This window comes from Sapajus apella, unplaced genomic scaffold (genome assembly GCF_009761245.1).
Source record: "Sapajus apella isolate SASKATOON/1434 unplaced genomic scaffold, GSC_monkey_1.0 scaffold36, whole genome shotgun sequence".
Classification (NCBI taxonomy): Eukaryota; Metazoa; Chordata; class Mammalia; order Primates; family Cebidae; genus Sapajus; species Sapajus apella.
The window spans coordinates 29,480,076-29,487,546 of NW_022436976.1; the positions used below are offsets into that span (position 1 = coordinate 29,480,076).

The 7,471-nt window shown below is 44.7% G+C and overlaps 1 long non-coding RNA gene across 1 annotated transcript; it reads left to right on the top strand.

Annotated features, from left to right (window-relative positions):
* Positions 1-287: 287 nt before the first annotated feature.
* LOC116563973 lies at positions 288-6,643 on the top strand. Its single transcript, XR_004274667.1, has 3 exons — positions 288-395; positions 1,229-1,337; positions 5,672-6,643. It is a non-coding gene; the product is annotated as an uncharacterized LOC116563973 (long non-coding RNA).
* The last annotated feature ends 828 nt before the right edge of the window (positions 6,644-7,471 follow it).

The following is a 7,471-nucleotide window of genomic DNA, read 5'->3' on the forward strand; positions in this document are numbered from 1 at the left end:
TCAAGACCAGCCTGGCCAACATGGTGAAACCTCATCTTTACTAAAAATGAAAAATTAGCTGGGGATGGTGGTGGGTGCCTATAATCCCACGTACTCAGGAGGCTGCGGTGGGATAACTGCTTGAACCTGGGAGGTGTAGGCTACACTTCAGCCAGGGCAAAGATTTTTTTTTTCTTTTTTATTATTTTTTTCAGATAGGGTTTTGTGACGGAGTGAAACCCCATCTGAAAAAATACTAAAAAAGGAAAAAAAGAAGTGTAATTGGCTCATGTTTCTGCAGGCTGCACAGGAAATGTAGTGGCTTCTGCTTCTGAAGAGGCCTCAGGAATCTTCCAATCATGGTGGAAGGCAAAGCGGGAGACGGCATCTTACACGGCTGGAGCGTGAGGAAGACGGTGAATAGGGGGAGTGCTACACGCTTTAAAACAACCAGGTCCCATGAGATCTTACTGTCATGGTCACAGCACAGGTGGGTGAGGGGAGGTGAGGGGAGATGGGTTGAACCATGAGAATCTGCCTCCGTGATCCAATCGCCTTTCACCAGACCCCACCTCCAGCACTGGGGATTACATTTCAACATGAGACTTGGGTGGAAACACAGACCCAAACCACATCACCCCTCAAATTTACTTTATGTAGCATGGCAACATTGACAGAGGTTTCCAGATCTATCATTTCATGCAATTCTCACAACACTACAGAGTGTGCTAGGCAAGGATCATTATCCCCATTTTTCAGATGAAGACTCTGAGGATCGGAGAGGCTAAGTGAACCCCCAAGGAAAAGCCAAGCTTCGAAATTCAGGGGTGAGTAGATTAACTGCATGTCTACACCAGCGAGTTATACTGTCAGTGCTCTTTGCTGCTTACAAAGCCTTTTCTCTAAGGTCTAGGTTAAGACCCCCCAATGACGCTGCAAGGTAGACCAAGTGAGTATGGCTATCCCCATCTAACAGATGAATAAGTAGCACTCTGGAGACATGAATGATATATCTGAGTTCACCAAGCCAACAAGTTGTCCTCTTTCCATGACTCCAAAGCGTTTTCTACAATCATCTCCAGTATGAATATCTGACCTTGTGGTGGGTAGGGCAGGTAGCTCATCCCTGTATAAGTCATATGTCCCAGGGACAGAGAGAGGCCAAGTGACTTAGTTGAGATAACTGTGCTGACAGCAAAAATAAGAATCTGGGTGTCCTAACTCCCTGTCTGTTGCTCCTCTTTTCCAGCTTCCACGGCCATAGGTGATATTAGCCTATGTTACCTCTCATCATATAATCCAAAAGGGAGTCATGCTTTCTTTCACGTCTCCTGGAACTACACCCATCTTATCCTCGGGTGTGCCCTATTTCCTGGAACATTGTCTGGCTCAATACATGTTAGTTGGATGAACGAATGAATCTCTGAATTCCAACAAAATCCTCATTGATGGTTAGCCACCTAGCAGGCCTGGGGAGAGGGTGACAGGGCAAGCTCAGCAGTAACAATTTACCTTTGAGTCTCACTGTCCCCACTGGTCTATGGCCTCATGGGCTTACTGTGGCATCCTAGGCATGGACCTGAGCCACTCTGGCAGCCCCATCACTAGCCCTGGTGGAGCTTACAGTAAGCACTGCTCTCCACGTAGCCTAAACATGTATTCATCTACTGTATTTATTCATGCATTCATTCCACTAATTCATTCACTCATGCAACAAACAACCCTGCTACTGGACCAAGGGGATAACAAGACAGAGGGTTCCTGCCTGTGAGTTCTCCATAGCTTAGCAGGGCCACAAGTATAGCAGATATGAAAACAGTGAGATAAATGTCCATTACAGGAGTAAGCACAGGGTGCCATGGAGGTAGGCAGGAGGGGTGCCTAATCCAATCTGGGGGACAAGGAATATTTCATACACACCTACAGGTGCATTTATTCAGAGCTTTCTACGTGCCAGGTACTGTGCCAAGCTCTTTACATTCATTTTTCCAATTCACTCCTCATAACAACCCTATGAAGAAGGTGCTTGCTGTCCTGTTTTATAGTTGGGCAAACTGAGACTCAGAAATGGGCAGTGACTTTCCCAAGGTCATAGAGCTTACATATGCTACTGTTGAGATTTGACTCTAACGTCAGGGCTCCTAGCAACCATTCTGTATGCCCTCTGTGCAGACCACCTCCTTTGCTAGTGAGGTTCCACTTCAGTTACATCATGAAGGGTAACTATGAGTCAGCCGGAGGCTGTTGTCAGCATGATCCTGGTAGGAACCGCAGAATGTGACGATATAGTTTAGAGGTTGAAAAAAGGCATTTTTAGACAAAAGGAGCAGCATGGACAAAGAAACCAGCACTGAAAACAGCATTGTGTCTAGGGAAAACAAATGGAAGCTGATTTCCTCTCATCTATCTTAGTGGAGAAATTCAGCAGGGGATCTGAAACCCTGACAATCCACTGTAAACACCTTTGGGTGACTGGTTGAATCTTTAGACATCACACAAGAAAATCTTGGTGGAAAGAAAAAACCTGGTCCCCATTTTGTAGTTTTGGGCCAGGAAGACTGAAAGACAATCTCAATTCTGGTCTCAGGAAGAGGAGTGGGAGTGTGGGTCTGCCCAGTGGCTGAGTGGGTAGGAGAACTGCCCGGGTTAGCTGCTGCTGTTGGAGAGGGGGAGTTTCTATTTCTTTCTCTCCCCTTCCCATCTTTCTCCTAGCTTTCCACATATACCACTGACCACTCACCGTGTGTCTAGTTTGGAGCCACGGTAGATACGTGGATGAAGTAGGTCTGATCCCTGCCCTCAAAGTATCTACAGTTTAGGAGGGGAAATGGTACATTTTGATAGATATGTTCATTGATATGTTAATATTGACAAACATGTTAATATCTAGTGATGTGTTCCATTTCCTCTCCTAGACTGTAGATAATGATCAGAGGGTTGCATCATTTACAAAGTACATTTAGTTAGATATATGTATTTAGGAACCCATGTGTGGCCAGGTGTGGGAAAGCAGAGATAAATATTGCAGAACCCCTGTTTCCAAGAAGCTGAGTTAGAGGAGAGGAACTCCTGAAGCAGAATGTTATGGGTGAAGCATGTGCAAAACACCAAGGAGCACCAAGGAAGGAGGAGGAGTCAGGGAAGCCACAGACATGATTCGTCCTTTCAGCTAGGCCTTTATCCCTGCAGGGATGATCCCATTCATGTTCATTTTGAGGCTCCTTTAAGAAATAAAATTTGGATTGATTATTTCAGAATCCTTCACAACTCTGCAAAATCCATACTTTGAGCTCCATTTTTCTGTTGAAGGAACAGAGGCCCAGAAAAGTGAAGTGACTCACTCAAGGCCACACAGCTGCCACATGGCCAAGCTGGGCCAACCCGGGTCTTTTGCCTCCTGTTCTTTCTGAGACAGCCTGCTGCCTCTACAAGGGAGAGAGTGACAAGTGCCATGTGCCCATGCACCATCTACTTTTAGCTCCTTCATTGGACCAAGGCCCGGAAAGTGTCCCGTTGTGTCACATCTGTTCAAGCCTGTGAGTGATCTGCGGGCTCTGGATTAATCCGATAGAAGGATTTAGTAACACAGGTTGCCTGGCCTCTCAGTGGGAGACCTGGTTAATCTCCCACACTCCCTGTTGTTCCAGCTCCTTCCTTAGTTACGCTGATTGGAGTGAGGCTTGGAGCCCCATTTTGGGGGTCTTTGAAAAGTGAATGGCAGCAGTCACTCCAAAGCTTTCCCTGAAGATGCATTGAGGTTCAGGGCTTAAGTGGGGCCCAGGGCAAAGCTGCCTTGTCTCAGGCAGTGAGGCATACAGAAGTGGGTGGGGTTCTCTGAAGCAGTTGCAAAAAAAAGGGAAGGAAAGGGCATCCACACTGACTGAGCTAGCACCCCGTGCTAAGTGTTTTACATACATTTGAGAGGAAACATTTGCCACCAAAGGACACGAAGATTTTGCAGTAATCTTCAAAGGCCAGTCTTGATGATATAGTCGCTTCCTCGCCATTTTTTCCTGCTAGAATAGCAATCTCCTGCAAATGATGTAGGTAAAAGCATCCTGCTCCCTGCCCACCTGGAGGCCTCTCACTCATGTTTCACAGATGGGAGGAAAGCGGTGCAGAGAGGTCAAGCAAGATCACAGAATTAGTCATTGCAGAAGAGACTTGAATTTATGGCTCGGACTCCAGGACAGCATGTGGGATAAAGGGAATGCTTCTAAGGCCGAGTCCTTAGGGAGAAGGTAGAGTTGGGGGTTCATGCCTAATACATGGGCATGTTTGCTGAATGCATACAGTCCAGATGAGATGGGTGGGAGCAAAGAGACTGCTTGGTCCAGTGCTGAGCTCTGTGGTCAGGCTCTCACAGATACACGCCTGCAGCTCCCACTTTTTCTAGGAACCAGTCAGATCCCGGCTCGGGAGGGCAAAGGCTATTCCTCTGAGCGAATGACCCCTTTTGCTCAAGAAGCTCCTTCTTTTAGAACAGTGGCTACTCCAGTCCCAGCCATTGAACACAAGAAATAAATGGTTCTCACAGCCAGAGAGACACTTCTACACAGTTTAATTTGGCATAATTATATGTTACTTCAACAGGTTTTATTATGTGCATTGTTGTTTCAGCAAAAAATTGTTTGGGTATAAAAAGTTTTTTATTATAAAGAAAATTTTTTTTTTTTTTTTTGAGACGGAGTTTCGCTCTAGTTACCCAGGCTGGAGTGCAATGGCGCGATCTCGGCTCACCGCAACCTCCGCCTCCTGGGTTCAGGCAATTCTCCTGCCTCAGCCTCCTGAGCAGCTGGGATTACAGGCACGCACCACCATGCCCAGCTAATTTTTGTAGCTTTAGTAGAGACGGGGTTTCACCGTGTTGACCAGGATGGTCTCGATCTCTTGACCTCGTGATCCACCCGCCTCGGCGTCCCAAAGTGCTGGGATTACAGGCGTGAGCAACCGTGCCCGGCCCATCTTTTTTTTTTTTAAATTCTTCATTATCCCCCAAGACTGTTTTTTTTTCCCCACATTTATGACAGACGCATCCTGGAGTTGCTTTCCCCCTTTTCCTAATTCATGCTTTGAAGCTCTAGGGGCTGTGAAGGCCAGAGGAAGGCCAGGTCAATGGTGAAGGGAGAAGCGTGCCTCTTTGAAATGGGGATGATGTCAGCCTCCGAGTCAGGCCGTGTCTGGTCAAGGACACAGATACTGTAAGCTGGCAGACATACTGCACCCCCAAAGCTCCTTGGGAGCACTGTCTTTGGAGTCTACTCAGAACTCAAATCTTGGGTCTGCCACATGCTAGCTGTATGACATTTGACAAGGTGCTCAATCTCGCCTTTTCCTTCAGACAAGTTTGCTTCCCAAACGGAGGTACAAGTATTCCTAGGAGAAGCGTATCGCTGCTGGAGAATATAGTCACTCAGTCCGTACACATGGTGTTTGCTAATGAAGCACCAGTTTTATCAAAACATTGCTGCTGCTGGTGGTGGTGGTGGGGTGTGTGTGTGTGTGTGTGTAATAATGATAGAGTATTTACATTAAAACAAATACAGCTATTCAGTGGAAGAGATAGTCAAATGCTCATGAATTTTATGACTGAACAGGGAGCTTTGAAGCTTTTTAATGTTTATCTTGGCCTCCCTTTGCCTATATGTTCTCTCTTGGTGCATACTCATTCTCTCTTTTTTCCTGTTTCAAGGTCCTGCAGAGATCCATGGGACAGAAGCCTGTTTCTTCTATGAAATGGAAATGGCATCCCCTGCCTAAGAGCAGTGGCGTGACAATTCCATAAGCTAGCATCTTTAAAATCATTCAAGGTTTGGTGATAAGCTATTAGATACAACAGCAAAGCTACAAGGCACGAGAGAAAAAGCTGGTAACTTGGACTTCGTTAACATTGAAAACTTCTGCTTTGTGAAAGACACTATTGAGAGTCAAAAGGCAAGCCATGGAATGGAAGAAGATATTTGCAAAACATATGTCTGACAGAGGACTTACATACAAAAGACATATCAACCCAACAGTAAGAAAACAAACAATCCAATTAAAAAGCGAGCAAAAGGTGCAATCAGACATCTTAGTAAATAAGATATACAGAAGAGAAATAATCAAGTGAAAACTTGATCAACATAATTTGTCATTAGGGAATTGCAAGTTAAAACAACCGCAAGATATCACTGCACACCTATTAGAATGGCCAAAATCCAAAACACTGACAATGCTAAATGCTGATGAGGGTGCGGAGCAATGGTATAGCCACTTGAGAAAAGAGTGTGGCAGTTTCTTATAAAACTAAATCTAATCTTACTCTATGATCCAGCAATATACTCCTAGGTATTGATCCAACTGATTTGAAAATGAATGTTCACACAGAAACCTACACTCTATTGTTTATAGCAGCTTTATTTTCATAATTGCCAAAAACTGAAACAAAAAACCCACAATATCCTTCAATAAGTGAACTGGTGGACATATTGTGGTACCTATACACCCTAGAATACTATTTCATGATTTAAAAAATAAGGTGCTATCAAGCTGTAGGAGACTATGAATGAATCATAAATGTATATTACTAGATGAAGAAAGGGACTGAAAAGTCTGCAAACTGTAGGATTTCAAGTGCGTGCCATTCTAGAAAAGGCAAAAGATAAGTGGTTGTCAGGGATTCCAGGGAGCATTGAACAAATGAGGTACAGGAGATTTTTTAAAATGGTGAAACCATTACGCACGATACTACAATTGTGGATGATATATGACAGTAAGCATTTATGATAGAACTTCACAGCACGCAGGGAACCTTTTGTATTCAAATGAATTAAAAAAACATTTAGGATGTAAGGGGAACCCAGGACCAGATGCATAAAGTAGTAAAACATTCTAATTGTATCTCAAATGTATAAAACAACCACAGCGATGGGGTGGAGGAAATTGTTGTGCACCTAAGTAATTTTGGAAATGGAGTCTATAAAATTAAAGGCAAAAGAGACTATATATAAGTACTGCATTCTAGTTGAAAAGTTGTTTCCTGGCCGGGCACGGTGGCTCAGGCCCGTAATCCCAGCACTTTGGGAGGCTGAGGCAGGTGGATCACGAGGTCAAGAGATCGAGACCATCCTGGTCAACATGGTGAAACCCTGTCTCTACTAAAAATACAAAAAATTAGCTGGGCATGGTGGCACGTGCTTGTAATCCCAGCTACTCAGGAGGCTGAGGCAGGAGAATTGCCTGAACCCAGGAGGCGGAGGTTGTGGTGAGCCGAGATCGCGCCATTGCACTCCAGCCTGGGTAACAAGAGCGAAACTCCGTCTCAAAAAAAAGAAAAGTTTTTTCCTGTGGGATATGAGTTAACAATTATGATACTGCTATACAGGTATGCTGGGACTGAACAAATAAATAAAAGGATGGCAACTGGGGGAAGCCAGTTTTTTTACTGTTGGAGGGGGCTGCATAGGTAACAAAGAGGAGGAAGCTAGAATGATCTACATGATAATGGATTTGA